General features: G+C 40.4%; 7 non-coding genes across 7 annotated transcripts; all 7 read left to right on the forward strand.

The window, feature by feature from the left end:
* The first annotated feature begins 412 nt into the window (after positions 1–412).
* trnag-ucc (transfer RNA glycine (anticodon UCC)) lies at positions 413–484 on the forward strand. Its single transcript has one exon. It is a non-coding gene; the product is annotated as a tRNA-Gly (tRNA).
* A 404-nt stretch (positions 485–888) lies between these two features.
* trnaa-ugc (transfer RNA alanine (anticodon UGC)) lies at positions 889–960 on the forward strand. The gene has a single exon. It is a non-coding gene; the product is annotated as a tRNA-Ala (tRNA).
* Positions 961–2011: 1051 nt separating this feature from the next.
* Positions 2012–2083, forward strand: trnag-ucc (transfer RNA glycine (anticodon UCC)). Its single transcript has one exon. It is a non-coding gene; the product is annotated as a tRNA-Gly (tRNA).
* A 404-nt stretch (positions 2084–2487) lies between these two features.
* On the forward strand, positions 2488–2559 carry trnaa-ugc (transfer RNA alanine (anticodon UGC)). Its single transcript has one exon. It is a non-coding gene; the product is annotated as a tRNA-Ala (tRNA).
* A 1957-nt stretch (positions 2560–4516) lies between these two features.
* trnag-ucc (transfer RNA glycine (anticodon UCC)) lies at positions 4517–4588 on the forward strand. The gene has a single exon. It is a non-coding gene; the product is annotated as a tRNA-Gly (tRNA).
* Positions 4589–4992: 404 nt separating this feature from the next.
* On the forward strand, positions 4993–5064 carry trnaa-ugc (transfer RNA alanine (anticodon UGC)). The gene has a single exon. It is a non-coding gene; the product is annotated as a tRNA-Ala (tRNA).
* A 1958-nt stretch (positions 5065–7022) lies between these two features.
* On the forward strand, positions 7023–7094 carry trnag-ucc (transfer RNA glycine (anticodon UCC)). Its single transcript has one exon. It is a non-coding gene; the product is annotated as a tRNA-Gly (tRNA).
* Positions 7095–16429: the final 9335 nt, after the last annotated feature.

The raw sequence follows: 16429 nt of genomic DNA on the forward strand, positions 1-16429 counted from the left end.
ATGGCATGTGTTGCATGTAGAAGGCCCTGGGATCAATCCCTGGCATCTCCACATGCTTTTAAAAATGCCAGTCTGTTTATTTCTCACTTGTGAGAGAGCGGATCTGATTCAGGTTGAGGTTGATCCGGGTTTTAAAGTTGCAATAAGTTTCATGAAAGAAGCTAATGTACTAAATCTATACTGTCAACGGTCAATGAATCTCTGCAACAAGCGCAGCATCTGAACCAATATTCAGCGCACTGCAGACAAGAGCCAACTATCTTTGAAACTTAACGAAACTCTTTCAACTAAAAAGAAGTCCATTTGACATGACTTACCTTCCAGACCCGGATGACTGAGACTCATTACCGACTTGTACTGTATACTCTACCGATTAGATTTTTTAAGAAAATGAAAATAAAATGCTTTTGAAGCGATGGTGGTATAGTGGTGAGCATAGCTACCTTCCAAGTAGTTGACCCGGGTTCGATTCCCGGCCATCGCAGTTGTCTTCTATTTAGCGATTTGAAAATTATGCGGTCTTTCGGTACTTTCGAAATCTCAAAGTAAGCATCTTCTCTAGAGTGAAGAGATCAAACTTTGATCAGGATCAAAAAAATGCGCTAGGAAAAGAGTCAAGAGTTGTTGTTTTCAAACAATCACGGCTCTAAATGACCTTCATTCCATCGTTAAGTTTGGCCTCCTAATGATTGTCTTCTTCCTGGGGATGTATGAAAACCACTACAGCAATGGTGTCTGACACTGCTTACTTCTTTGGAGCGGGTCTTTACATGAACAAGTAGGGATCCGAGAGTCCTTGACAGCCAAATCTGCAAATGCTTCTTTAAAGGTGTTGAAGACGGCTCTTTTTCCTATTCCCATGTGTATGGCTTATGTGCCAGTGCAACTGGGGATGTAGCTCAGTGGTAGAGCGCATGCTTTGCATGTATGAGGCCCTGGGTTCAATCCCCAGCATCTCCACGTGCTTTAACAAAATGATAGTGTCTTTGTTTCTCAGCTGAGAGTGGAAAATAACTGACTTGGGCTTGCTTCATGACCATGGCAAGGCAATGTGACTGGGTGAACTAGCCAATTATCTTTGAGAACATTTTAACGACAAAGAAGTCCATTTGACATGACTTACCTGCCAGACCCTGGAATCAATTCCTGGCATCTCCATGTACTTAAAAAATGACAGTCTGTTTATTCGACACTTGTGAGAGAGTGGATCTCATTCAGTCTGAGGTTCATCCGGGTTTTAAAGTTGCAAAAATTTGAATGACTGTGCCTCCTTGTCTTCCAACTATGCCCAGCTAACTATTGCTCTACCCACTGCCAATTACCTGGATTACGTGTGTTGAGACAGTCACCAATTGGAAGAGAACATTATGCTTTGCCTTATCCCACCCCACCCTAAACTAAGATTCTATCTTTAAGCTCTGATTGGCTGAACAAACCTGATCCAGGTAGTAGGTATTGTGTACAGCCGAAATTGTCAGAAAACAAGCAAGACGAGGGTCCTTGACAACCAAGTCTGGGAATGCTTGCTTACGGGTATTTGAGACTGCTCTATTTCCACTTCCCATGTGATCTTAATCTGTCATGATGTTGTGGATGTAGCTCAGTGGTAGAGCGCATGCTTTGCATGTATGAGGGTTCAATCCCCGGTATCTCCATGTGCTTTAACTAAATGACAGTCTGTTTGTTTCTCACCTGAGAGTGGAAAATGAGTGTCTTGGGCTTACTTCATGACCGTTGCAAGGCAATGTGACTGGGTGCACTAGCCAACTATCTTTGAAACTAAAATGAAGTCCATTTACTGTTGACTTGCCTTCCATCTCCATGTACTTTTAAAAATGACAGTCTGTTTATATGTCACCTGTGAGAGAGCGGATCTGATTCAGGTTGAGGTTCATCCGGGTTTTCAAGTTGGAAAAAGTTTCATGACTGATCAGTCAGAATCTTTACTGACTTGTACTGTATACTCTACCGATTAGATTTTTTAAGGGAATGAAAATAAAATGCTTTTGAAGCGATGGTGGTATAGTGGTGAGCATAGCTGGCTTCCAAGCAGTTGACCCGGGTTCGATTCCCGGCCACCGCAGTTGTCTTCTATTTAGCGATTTGAAAATTGTGCGGTCTTTCGGTACTTTCGAAATCTCAAAGTAAGCATCTTCTCTAGAGTGAAGAGATCAAAATTTGATCAGGATCAAGAAAATGCGCTAGGAAAAGAGTCAAGAGTTGTTGTTTTCAAACAATCACGGCTCTAAATGACCTTCATTCCATCGTTAAGTTTGGCCTCCTAATGATTGTCATCTTCCTGGGGATGTATGAAAACCACTACAGCAATGGTGTCTGACACTGCTTACTCTGTTGGAGCGGGTCTTTACATGAACAAGTAGGGATCCGAGAGTCCTTGACAGCCAAATCTCCAAATGCTTCTTTAAAGGTGTTGAAGACGGCTCTTTTTCCTATTCCCATGTGTATGGCTTATGTGCCAGTGCAACTGGGGATGTAGCTCAGTGGTAGAGCGCATGCTTTGCATGTATGAGGCCCTGGGTTCAATCCCCAGCATCTCCACGTGCTTTAACAAAATGATAGTGTCTTTGTTTCTCAGCTGAGAGTGGAAAATAACTGACTTGGGCTTGCTTCATGACCATGGCAAGGCAATGTGACTGGGTGAACTAGCCAACTATCTTTGAGAACATTTTAACGACAAAGAAGTCCATTTGACATGACTTACCTGCCAGACCCTGGGATCAATTCCTGGCATCTCCATGTACTTAAAAAATGACAGTCTGTTTATTCGACACCTGTGAGAGAGTGGATCTCATTCAGGCTGAGGTTCATCCGGGTTTTCAAGTTGCAAAAATTTGAATGACTGTGCCTCCTTGTCTTCCAACTATGCCCAGCTAACTATTGCTCTACCCACTGCCAATTACCTGGATTACGTGTGTTGAGACAGTCACCAATTGGAAGAGAACATTATGCTTTGCCTTATCCCACCCCACCCTAAACTAAGATGCTATCTTTAAGCTCTGATTGGCTGTACAAACCTGATCCTGGTAGTAGGTATTGTGTACAGCCGAAATTGTCAGAAAACAAGCAAGACGAGGGTCCTTGACAAACAAGTCTGGGAATGCTTGCTTACGCGTATTTGAGACTGCTCTATTTCCACTTCCCATGTGATCTTAATCTGTCATGATGTTGGGGATGTAACTCAGTGGTAGAGCGCATGCTTTGCATGTATGAGGGTTCAATCCCTGGTATCTCCATGATCTTTAACTAAATGACAGTCTGTTTGTTTCTCACCTGAGAGTGGAAAATGAGTGTCTTGGGCTTACTTCATGACCGTTGCAAGGCAATGTGACTGGGTGCACTAGCCAACTATCTTTGAAACTAAAATGAAGTCCATTTAACATGACTTGCCTTCCATCTCCATGTACTTTTAAAAATGACAGTCTGTTTATATGTCACCTGTGAGAGAGCGGATCTGATTCAGGTTGAGGTTCATCCGGGTTTTCAAGTTGGAAAAATTTTCATGACTGATCAGTCAGAATCTTTACTGACTTGTACTGTATACTTTACCAATTTGATTTCTTAAGAGAATAAAAAAAGGTGCGTTTGAAGTGGTGGTGGTATAGTGGTGAGCATAGCTCCCTCCCCAGCCGTTGACCACGGTTTGATTCCCTGCCCTTGCAGTTGTCTTCTGTTTAGCGATTTGAAATTTGTGTGGTTTTTCGATACTTTAGAAATGTCAAAGTAAACATGTTTGTAGGGTAAAGAGAACAAGCTTTGATCAGGCTAAAGAAAATGCGCTAGGAAAAGAGTCAAGAGTTGTTGGCTTTAAACAATCACGGCTCTAAATGACCTTCATTCCATCGTTAGGTGTGGCCTCCTAATGATCGTCATCTTTCTGGGGATGTATGAAAGCCACTACAGCAATGGTGTCTGACTCTGCTTACTCTGTTGGAGCGGGTCTTTACATGAACAAGTAGGGATCCAAGAGTCCTTGACAGCCAATTCTGCAAATTCTTCTTTAAAGGGATTGAAGACGGCTCTATTTCCTATTCCCATGTGTATGGCTTGCATTGGTGTGCAACCAGAGTTGTGGCTCAGTGGTAGATGGCATGTGTTGCATGTAGAAGGCCCTGGGATAAATCCCTGGCATCTCCACATGCTTTTAAAAATGCCAGTCTGTTTATTTCTCACTTGTGAGAGAGCGGATCTGATTCAGGTTGAGGTTGATCCGGGTTTTAAAGTTGCAATAAGTTTCATGAAAGAAGCTAATGTACTAAATCTATACTGTCAACGGTCAATGAATCTCTGCAACAAGCGCAGCATCTGAACCAATATTCAGCGCACTGCAGACAAGAGCCAACTATCTTTGAAACTTAACGAAACTCTTTCAACTAAAAACAAGTCCATTTGACATGACTTACCTTCCAGACCCGGATGACTGAGACTCATTACCGACTTGTACTGTATACTCTACCGATTAGATTTTTTAAGAAAATGAAAATAAAATGCTTTTGAAGCGATGGTGGTATAGTGATGAGCATAGCTACCTTCCAAGCAGTTGACCCGGGTTCGATTCCCGGCCATCGCAGTTGTCTTCTATTTAGCGATTTGAAAATTATGCGGTCTTTCGGTACTTTCGAAATCTCAAAGTAAGCATCTTCTCTAGAGTGAAGAGATCAAACTTTGATCAGGATCAAAAAAATGCGCTAGGAAAAGAGTCAAGAGTTGTTGTTTTCAAACAATCACGGCTCTAAATGACCTTCATTCCATCGTTAAGTTTGGCCTCCTAATGATTGTCATCTTCCTGGGTATGTATGAAAACCACTACAGCAATGGTGTCTGACACTGCTTACTTCTTTGGAGCGGGTCTTTACATGAACAAGTAGGGATCCGAGAGTCCTTGACAGCCAAATCTGCAAATGCTTCTTTAAAGGTGTTGAAGACGGCTCTTTTTCCTATTCCCATGTGTATGGCTTATGTGCCAGTGCAACTGGGGATGTAGCTCAGTGGTAGAGCGCATGCTTTGCATGTATGAGGCCCTGGGTTCAATCCCCAGCATCTCCACGTGCTTTAACAAAATGATAGTGGCTTTGTTTCTCAGCTGAGAGTGGAAAATAACTGACTTGGGCTTGCTTCATGACCATGGCAAGGCAATGTGACTGGGTGAACTAGCCAACTATCTTTGAGAACATTTTAACTACAAAGAAGTCCATTTGACATGACTTACCTGCCAGACCCTGGGATCAATTCCTGGCATCTCCATGTACTTAAAAAATGACAGTCTGTTTATTCGACACCTGTGACAGAGTGGATCTCATTCAGGCTGAGGTTCATCCGGGTTTTCAAGTTGCAAAAATTTGAATGACTGTGCCTCCTTGTCTTCCAACCATGCCCAGCTAACTATTGCTCTACCCACTGCCAATTACCTGGATTACGTGTGTTGAGACAGTCACCAATTGGAAGAGAACATTATGCTTTGCCTTATCCCACCCCACCCTAAACTAAGATTCTATCTTTAAGCTCTGATTGGCTGAACAAACCTGATCTAGGTAGTAGGTATTGTGTACAGCCGAAATTGTCAGAAAACAAGCAAGACGAGGGTCCTTGACAACCAAGTCTGGGAATGCTTGCTTACGGGTATTTGAGACTGCTCTATTTCCACTTCCCATGTGATTTAATCTGTCATGATGTTGGGGATGTAGCTCAGTGGTAGAGCGCATGCTTTGCATGTATGAGGGTTCAATCCCCGGTATCTCCATGTGCTTTAACTAAATGACAGTCTGTTTGTTTCTCACCTGAGAGTGGAAAATGAGTGTTTTGGGCTTACTTCATGACCGTTGCAAGGCAATGTGACTGGGTGCACTAGCCAACTATCTTTGAAACTAAAATGAAGTCCATTTACCTTTGACTTGCCTTCCATCTCCATGTACTTTTAAAAATGACAGTCTGTTTATATGTCACCTGTGAGAGAGCGGATCTGATTCAGGTTGAGGTTCATCCGGGTTTTCAAGTTGGAAAAATTTTCATGACTGATCAGTCAGAATCTTTACTGACTTGTACTGTATACTTTACCAATTTGATTTCTTAAGAGAATAAAAAAAAGGTGCGTTTGAAGTGGTGGTGGTATAGTGGTGAGCATAGCTCCCTCCCCAGCTGTTGACCACGGTTTGATTCCCTGCCCTTGCAGTTGTCTTCTGTTTAGCGATTTGAAATTTGTGTGGTTTTTCGATACTTTAGAAATGTCAAAGTAAACATGTTTGTAGGGTAAAGAGAACAAGCTTTGATCAGGCTAAAGAAAATGCGCTAGGAAAAGAGTCAAGAGTTGTTGGCTTTAAACAATCACGGCTCTAAATGACCTTCATTCCATCGTTAGGTGTGGCCTCCTAATGATCGTCATCTTTCTGGGGATGTATGAAAGCCACTATAGCAATGGTGTCTGACACTGCTTACTCTGTTGGAGCGGGTCTTTACATGAACAAGTAGGGATCCAAGAGTCCTTGACAGCCAAATCTGCAAATTCTTCTTTAAAGGGATTGAAGACGGCTCTATTTCCTATTCCCATGTGTATGGCTTGCATTGGTGTGCAACCAGAGTTGTGGCTCAGTGGTAGATGGCATGTGTTGCATGTAGAAGGCCCTGGGATCAATCCCTGGCATCTCCACATGCTTTTAAAAATGCCAGTCTGTTTATTTCTCACTTGTGAGAGAGCGGATCTGATTCAGGTTGAGGTTGATGCGGGTTTTAAAGTTGCAATAAGTTTCATGAAAGAAGCTAATGTACTAAATCTATACTGTCAACGGTCAATGAATCTCTGCAACAAGCGCAGCATCTGAACCAATATTCAGCGCACTGCAGACAAGAGCCAACTATCTTTGAAACTTAACGAAACTCTTTCAACTAAAAAGAAGTCCATTTGACATGACTTACCTTCCAGACCCGGATGACTGAGACTCATTACTGACTTGTATTGTATACTCTACCGATTAGATTTTTTAAGAAAATGAAAATAAAATGCTTTTGAAGCGATGGTGGTATAGTGGTGAGCATAGCTGCCTTCCAAGCAGTTGACCCGGGTTCGATTCCCGGCCATCGCAGTTGTCTTCTATTTAGCGATTTGAAAATTGTGCGGTCTTTCGGTACTTTCGAAATCTCAAAGTAAGCATCTTCTCTAGAGTGAAGAGATCAAACTTTGATCAGGATCAAAAAAATGCGCTAGGAAAAGAGTCAAGAGTTGTTGTTTTCAAACAATCACGGCTCTAAATGACCTTCATTCCATCGTTAAGTTTGGCCTCCTAATGATTGTCATCTTCCTGGGGATGTATGAAAACCACTACAGCAATGGTGTCTGACACTGCTTACTCTGTTGGAGCGGGTCTTTACATGAACAAGTAGGGATCCGAGAGTCCTTGACAGCCAAATCTGCAAATGCTTCTTTAAAGGTGTTGAAGACGGCTCTTTTTCCTATTCCCATGTGTATGGCTTATGTGCCAGTGCAACTGGGGATGTAGCTCAGTGGTAGAGCGCATGCTTTGCATGTATGAGGCCCTGGGTTCAAATTTTTTAAAAAATGATAGTGTCTTTGTTTCTCAGCTGAGAGTGGAAAATAACTGACTTGGGCTTGCTTCATGACCATGGCAAGGCAATGTGACTGGGTGAACTAGCCAACTATCTTTGAGAACATTTCAACGACAAAGAAGTCCATTTGACGTGACTTACCTGCCAGACCCTGGAATCAATCCCTGGGATCAATTCCTGGCATCTCCATGTACTTAAAAAATGACAGTCTGTTTATTTGACACCTGTGAGAGAGTGGATCTCATTCAGGTTGAGGTTCATCTGGGTTTTCAAGTTGCAAAAATTTGAATGACTGTGCCTCCTTGTCTTCCAACTATGCCCAGCTAACTATTGCTCTACCCACTGCCAATTACCTGGATTACGTGTGTTGAGACAGTCACCAATTGGAAGAGAACATTATGCTTTGCCTTATCCCACCCCACCCTAAACTAAGATGCTATCTTTAAGCTCTGATTGGCTGAACAAACCTGATCCAGGTAGTAGGTATTGTGTACAGCCGAAATTGTCAGAAAACAAGCAAGACGAGGGTCCTTGACAACCAAGTCTGGGAATGCTTGCTTACGGGTATTTGAGACTGCTCTATTTCCACTTCCCATGTGATCTTAATCTGTCATGATGTTGGGGATGTAGCTCAGTGGTAGAGCGCATGCTTTGCATGTATGAGGGTTCAATCCCCGGTATCTCCATGTGCTTTAACTAAATGACAGTCTGTTTGTTTCTCACCTGAGAGTGGAAAATGAGTGTCTTGGGCTTACTTCATGACCGTTGCAAGGCAATGTGACTGGGTGCACTAGCCAACTATCTTTGAAACTAAAATGAAGTCCATTTAACATGACTTGCCTTCCATCTCCATGTACTTTTAAAAATGACAGTCTGTTTATATGTCACCTGTGAGAGAGCGGATCTGATTCAGGTTGAGGTTCATCCGGGTTTTCAAGTTGGAAAAATTTTCATGACTGATCAGTCAGAATCTTTACTGACTTCTACTGTATACTTTACCAATTTGATTTCTTAAGAGAATAAAAAAAAGGTGTGTTTGAGGTGGTGGTGGTATAGTGGTGAGCATAGCTCCCTCCCCAGCCGTTGACCACGGTTTGATTCCCTGCCCTTGCAGTTGTCTTCTGTTTAGCGATTTGAAATTTGTGTGGTTTTTCGATACTTTAGAAATGTCAAAGTAAACATGTTTGTAGGGTAAAGAGAACAAGCTTTGATCAGGCAAAAGAAAATGCGCTAGGAAAAGAGTCAAGAGTTGTTGGCTTTAAACAATCACGGCTCTAAATGACCTTCATTCCATCGTTAGGTGTGGCCTCCTAATGATCGTCATCTTCCTGGGGATGTATGAAAGCCACTACAGCAATGGTGTCTGACACTGCTTACTCTGTTGGAGCGGGTCTTTACATGAACAAGTAGGGATCCAAGAGTCCTTGACAGCCAAATCTACAAATTCTTCTTTAAAGGGATTGAAGACGGCTCTATTTCCTATTCCCATGTGTATGGCTTCCATTGGTGTGCAACCAGAGTTGTATCTCAGTGGTACATGGCATGTGTTGCATGTAGAAGGCCCTGGGATCAATCCCTGGCATTTCCACATGCTTTTAAAAATGCCAGTCTGTTTATTTCTCACTTGTGAGAGAGCGGATCTGATTCAGGTTGAGGTTGATCCGGGTTTTCAAGTTGCAAAAATTTGAATGACTGTGCCTCCTTGTCTTCCAACTATGCCCAGCTAACTATTGCTCTACCCACTGCCAATTACCTGGATTACGTGTGTTGAGACAGTCACCAATTGGAAGAGAACATTATGCTTTGCCTTATCCCACCCCACCCTAAACTAAGAGGCTATCTTTAAGCTCTGATTGGCTGAACAAACCTGATCCAGGTAGTAGGTATTGTGTACAGCCGAAATTGTCAGAAAACAAGCAAGACGAGGGTCCTTGACAACCAAGTCTGAGAATGCTTGCTTACGGGTATTTGAGACTGCTCTATTTCCACTTCCCATGTGATCTTAATCTGTCATGATGTTGGGGATGTAGCTCAGTGGTAGAGCGCATGCTTTGCTAGAGTGAAGAGACCCATTGTCCCTTCAGTATTTTGCTGCAATTGTAAGAAACAAGTATATCTTCAAAAACAGCTCCATTCGGCCTGAAAATGCTTTAAGCCCATACAAACTTATACTCTTTATTTGTGGCTAAATAAAAGCTGTTGCAATGATATTTCCATGCTGAACTGAGTTGTTCTGGGTCAAATATGGAGGCAAAAACACTTTCCTTTCAGTATTTTGCTGCAATTGGCAGAAACAAGCATATCTGCTCGTTCGGCCTGAAAATGCTTTTAAGCGCATAACAACTTAGACTCCTGATTTCTGGCTAAATAAAAGCTGTTGCAATGATATTTCCATGCTGAAATGAGTTGTTCTGGGTCAAATATGGAGGCAAAAACACTTTCCTTTCAGTATTTTGCTGCAATTGGCAGAAATAAGTACATTTGCTCATTTGGCCTGAAAATGCTTTTAAGCGCCAAAAACCTACAATCTTGATTTCTGCCTTAAAAAAAGCTGTTGCAATGATATTTCCATGCTGAACTGAGTTGTTCTGGGTCAAATATGGAGGCAAACACACTTTCCCTTCAGTATTTTGCTGCAATTGTCAGAAACAAGCATATCAGCCCCATTCGACCTGAAAATGCTTTTAAGCGCATAAAAACTTACAGTCTTGATTTCCGGCTAAAAAAAACGGTTGCAATGATATTTCCATGCTGAACTGAGTTGTTCTGGGTCAAATTTGATGGCAAACCCACTTTCCTGTCAGTGTTTTGCTGCAATTGGCAGAAACAAGCATATTTGCTCATTCGGCCTGAAAATGCTTTTCAGCGCATAAAAACTTACACTCTTGATTTCTGGCTAAAATAAAAGCTGTTGCAATGATATTTCCATGCTGAACAGAGTTGTTCTGGGCCAATTATGAAGGCAAACCCACGTTCCTTTCAGTATTTTGCTGCAATTGTCAGAAACAAGTATATCTTCAAAATCAGCTTCATTCAGCCTCAAAATGATTTTAAGCACATAAAAACTTACACTCTTGATTTCTGGCTAAAACAAAGCTGTTGCAATGATATTTCCATGCTGAACTGAGGTGTTCTGTGTCAAATATTGAGGCAAACCCACTTTCCTTTCAGTATGTTGCTGCAATTGGCAGAAATTAGCTCATTTGGCCTGAAAATGCTTTTAAGCGCATAGAAACTTACACTCTTGATTTCTGGCTAAATAAAAGCTGTGGCAATGATATTTCCATGCTGAACAGAGTTGTTCAAGGTCAAATATAAAGGCAAACCCACTTTCCCTTCAGTATTTTGCTGCTATTGGCAGAAATTAGCTCATTTCCCTGAAAATGCTTTTAAGCGCATTAAAACTTACACTCTTGATTTCTGGCTAAATAAAAGGTGTTGCAATGATATTTCCATGCTGAACTGAGTTGTTCTTGGTCAAAAATAAAGGCAAACCCACTTTCCTTTAAGTATTTTGCTGCAATTGTAAGAAACAAGTATATTTGCTCATTCGGCCTGAAAATGCTTTTAAGCACATGAAAACGTACACTCATAATATCTGGCTAAATAAAAGCTGTTGCAATGATATTTCCATGCTGCACTGAGTTGTTCTGGGTCAAATATGAAGGCAAACCCAATTTCCCTTCAGTATTTTTGTGCAATTGGCAGAAATCAGCTCATTTGGCCTGAAAATGCTTATCAGCGCATAAAAACTTACACTCTTGATTTCCGGTTAAAGAAAAACTGTTGCAATCATATTTCCATGCTGAACTGAGTTGTTCTGGGTCAAATATGAAGGCAAACCCACTTTCCCTTCAGTACTTTGCTGCAATTGGCAGGAATCAGCTCATTTGGCCTGAAAATGCTTTTAAGCGCATAACAACTTACACTCTTGATTTCTGGCTAAATAAAAGCTGTTGCAATGATATTTCCATGCTCAACTAAGTTGTTCTGGGTCAAATATAAAGGCACACCCATTTTCCTTTTAGTATTTAGCTACAATTGGCAGAAACAAGCACATTTGCTCATTAGGTCTGAAAATGCTTTTAAGCGCATAAAAACTTACACTCTTGATTTCTGGCTAAATAAAAGCTGTGGCAATGATATTTCCATGCTGAACAGAGTTGTTCAAGGTCAAATATAAAGGCAAACCCACTTTCCCTTCAGTATTTTGCTGCAATTGGCATAAATCAGCTCATTTGGCCTGAAAATGCTTTTAAGCGCAAAGAAACTTACACTCTTTATTTGTGGCTAAATAAAAGCTGTTGCAATGATATTTCCATGCTGAACTGAGTTGTTCTGGGTCAAATATGAAGGCAAACCCACTTTCCCTTCAGTATTTTGCTGCAATTGGCAGAAACAAGCAAATCAGCTACATTCAGCCTGAAAATGCTTTTAAGCGCATAAAAACTTACACTTTTGATTTTTGGCTAAATAAAAGCTGTTGCAATGATATTTCCATGCTGAACTGAGTTATTCTGGGTCAAATATGAAGGCAAACCGAATTTGACTTTCAGTATTTTGCTGCAATTGGCAGGAATCAGCTCATTTGGCCTGAAAATGCTTATCAGCGCATAAAAACTTACACTCTTGATTTCCGGTTAAAGAAAAACTGTTGCAATGATATTTCCATCCTGAACTGAGTTGTTCTGTGTCAAAATTGACAGCAAACCCAATTTGACTTTCAGTATTTTGCTGCAATTGGCAGAAATCAGCTCATTTGGCCTGAAAATGCTTTTAAGCGCAAAGAAACTTACACTCTTTATTTGTGGCTAAATAAAAGCTGTTGCAATGATATTTCCATGCTGAACTGAGTTGTTCTGGGTCAAATATGAAGGCAAACCCACTTTCCTTTCAGTACTTTGCTGCAATTGGCAGAAATAAGCATATTTGCTCATTCGGCCTGAAACTTCTTTTAAGCGCATCACAACTTACACTCTTGATTTCTGTCTAAATAAAAGCTGTTGCAATGATATTTCCATGCTGAACTGAGTTGTTCTGGGTCAAATATAAAGTCAAACCCACTTTCTTTTCAGTATTTTGCTGCAGTTGGCAGAAACAAGCATATCTGCTCATTCGGCCTGAAAATGCTTTTAAGCATATAAAAACTTAAACTCTTGATTTCTGGCTAAATAAAAGCTGTTGCAATGATATTTCCATGATGAACTGAGTTGTTCTGGGTCAAATATGGAGGCAAACCCACGTTCCCTTCAGTATTTTGCAGCAATTGGCAGAAACAAGCATTTCTTCAAAACCAGCTTCATTCAGTCTTAAAATGTTTTTTTGCGCATAAAAACTTACACTCTTGATTTCTGGCTAAATAAAAGCGGTTGCAATGATATTTCCATGCTGAATTGACTTGTTCTGGGCCAATTATAAAGGGAAACACACTTTCCCTTCAGTATTTTGCAGCAATTGGCAGAAATCAGCTCATTTGGCCTGAAAATTCTTTTAAGCGCATGAAAACTTACACTATTGATTTCTGGCTAAATAAAAGCTGTTGCAATCATATTTCCATGCTGAACTGAGTTGTTCTGGGTCAAATATGAAGGCAAACCCACTTTCCCTTCAGTACTTTGCTGCAATTGGCAGGAATCAGCTCATTTGGCCTGAAAATGCTTTTAAGCGCATAACAACTTACACTCTTGATTTCTGTCTAAATAAAAGCTGTTGCAATGATATTTCCATGCTGATCTGAGTTGTTCTGGGTCAAATATGAATGAAAACCCAATTTCCCTTCAGTATTTTTGTGCAATTGGCAGAAATCAGCTCATTTGGCCTGAAAATTCTTTTAAGCGCATGAAAACTTACACTCTTGATTTCTGGCTAAAAAAAAGCTGTTGCAATCATATTTCCATGCTGAACTGAATTGTTCTGGGTCAAATATGAAGGCAAACCCACTTTCCTTTTATTGTTTTGCTGCAGTTGGCAAAAACAAGCATATTTGCTCATTCGGCCTGAAAATGCTTTATGCGCATGAAAACGTACACTCTTGATTTCTGGCTAAATAAAAGCTGTTGCAATCATATATCAATACTCAACTGAGTTGTTCTGGGTTAAATATGAAAGCAAACCTACTTTCTTTTCAGTATTATGCTGCAATTGTAAGAAATAAGCATATCTTCAAAACCAGCTCCATTCGGCCTGAAAATGCTTTTAAGCACATAAAAACTTACACTCTTGATTTCTGGCTAAATAAAAGCTGTTGCAATGATATTTCCATGCTGAATTGACTTGTTCTGGGTCAAATATGAAGGCAAACCCACTTTCCCTTCAGTATTTTGCTGCAATTGGCAGAAACAAGCATATTTGCTCATTCGGCCTGAAAATGCTTTTAAGCGCATAAAAACTTACACTCTTGATTTCTGGCTAAATAAAAGCTGTTGCAATGATATTTCCATGCTGAATTGACTTGTTCTGTGCCAAATATGAAGGCAAACACAGTTTCATTTCATTAATTTGCTGCAATTAGCAGAAACAAGCATATTTGCTTATTCGGCCTGAAAATGCTTTTAAGCGCATAAAAACTTACACTCTTAATTTCTGGCTAAATAAAAGCGGTTGCAATGATATTTCCATGCTGAACTGAGTTGTTCTGGGTCAAATATGAAGGCAAACCCACTTTCCTTTCAGTATTTTGCTGCAATTGGCAGAAACAAGCACATTTGCTCATTCGGCCTGAAAATGCTTTTAAGCACATAAAAACTTACACTCTTGATTTCTGGCTAAATAAAAGCTTTGGCAATGATATTTCCATGCTGAATTGACTTGTTCTGTGCCAAATATGAAGGCAAACACAGTTTCCCTTCAGTATTTTGCTGCAATTGTCAGAAACAAGTATATTTGTTCATTCGGCCTAAAAATGCTTTTAAGCGCATAAAAACTTACACTCTTGAATTCTGGCTAAATAAAAGCTTTTGCAATGATATTTCCATGATGAACTGAGTTGTTCTGGGTCAAATATGGAGGCAAACCCACTTTCCGTTTCAGTATTTTGCTGCAATTGTCAGAAACAAGCAAATCAGCTACATTCGGCCTGAAAATGCTTTTAAGAGAATAAAAACTTACAGTCTTGATTTCTGGCTAAAACAAAGCTGTTGCAATGATATTTGCATGCTGAACTGAATTGTTCTGGGTCAAATATAAAGTCAAACCCACTTTCTTTTTAGTATTTTGCTGCAGTTGGCAGAAACAAGCATATCTGCTCATTCGGCCTGAAAATGCTTTTAAGCATATAAAAACTTACACTCTTGATTTCTGGCTAAATAAAAGCTGTTGCAATGATATTTCCATGCTGAACTGAGTTGTTCTGAGTCAAATATGGAGGCAAACCCACTTTCCCTTCAGTATTTTGCTGCAATTAACAGTAACAAGCAAATCAGCTCCATTCGGACTGAAAATGCTTTAAGCGTATAAAAACTTACACTCTTGATTTCTGGCTAAATAAAAGCTGTTGTAATGATATTTCCATGATGAACTGAGTTGTTCTGGGTCAACTATGGAGGCAAACCCACTTTCCCTTCAGTATTTTGCTGCAATTGTCAGAAACATGCATATCAGCTCCATTAGGTCTGAAAATGCTTTTAAGCGCATAAAACCTTACACTCTTGATTTCTGGTGAAAATAAAAGCTGTTGCAATGATATTTCCATCCTGAACAGAGTTGTTCTGGGCCAATTATGAAGGCAAACCCACTTTCCTTTCAGTATTTTGCTGCAATTGTTACAAACAAGTATATCTTCAAAATCAGCTTCATTCAGCCTCAAAATGTTTTTAAGCGCATAACAACTTACACTCTTGATTTCTGGCTAAATAAAAGCTGTTGCAATGATATTTCCATCCTGAACTGAGTTGTTCTGGGTCAAATATGGAGGCAAACACACTTTCTCTTCAGTATTTTGCTGCAATTGTCAGAAACAAGCTTATCAGCTCCATTCGACCTGAAAATGCTTTTAAGCGCATAAAAACTTACACTCTTGATTTCCGGTTAAAGAAAAACTGTTGCAATGATATTTCCATCCTGAACTGAGTTGTTCTGGGTCAAATATGAAGGCAAACCCACTCTACTTTCAGTATTTTGCTGCAATTGTCAGAAATAAGCTTATAAATGGTCTGCACTTATATAGCGCTTTTCTACCTATTGGCACTCAAAGCACTTTACACTGCTTCTTATTCACCCATTCACACTCACAATCACACACACATTCATACACTGGTGGGGGAGCTGCTCTGCAGCTGGCCAACACTCACCAGGAGGAACTAAGTTGGGGTTCAGTGTCTTGCTGAAGGACACTTCGACATGTGACCAGAGGAGCCGGGGATTGAACCAACAATAACCCCTAAGTATGGCTCTTAGTCAGCCTGGCTACAGTGCTGAACAGAAACCGGGGGTTTTTCTTATTTTCTTCTATTAATGATGAATCATATGCTGTTCTGGCATCACTGAAAGCTTTTTTGTACATTTTTAAACTATTTTTCCAGGCTAAATGAGATTCTTCTAACTTTCTGGAACGCCACTTCCTTTCTAACTTTCGTGTTTCCTGTTTTAAGTTGCGTGTTTGTGAACTATACCATGGAGATTGCCTCTGCTGGTTTACTGCCTTCTTTTTTAGATGGGCAACACTATCGAGTATTGTACGTAGTGAGGCGGCAGAATTGTCAACAAGATAATCTACTTGTGCAGGAGTAACATTAAGGAGTCTACTTTCCATTGTATTAACATATGGTGAAGCAAATGGCAGCTTATCAGCTCCATTCGACCTGAAAATGCTTTTAAGCGCATAAAAACTTACACTCTTGATTTCCGGTTAAAGAAA

Source organism: Channa argus, chromosome 19, assembly GCF_033026475.1.
Source record: "Channa argus isolate prfri chromosome 19, Channa argus male v1.0, whole genome shotgun sequence".
NCBI lineage: Eukaryota > Metazoa > Chordata > Actinopteri > Anabantiformes > Channidae > Channa > Channa argus.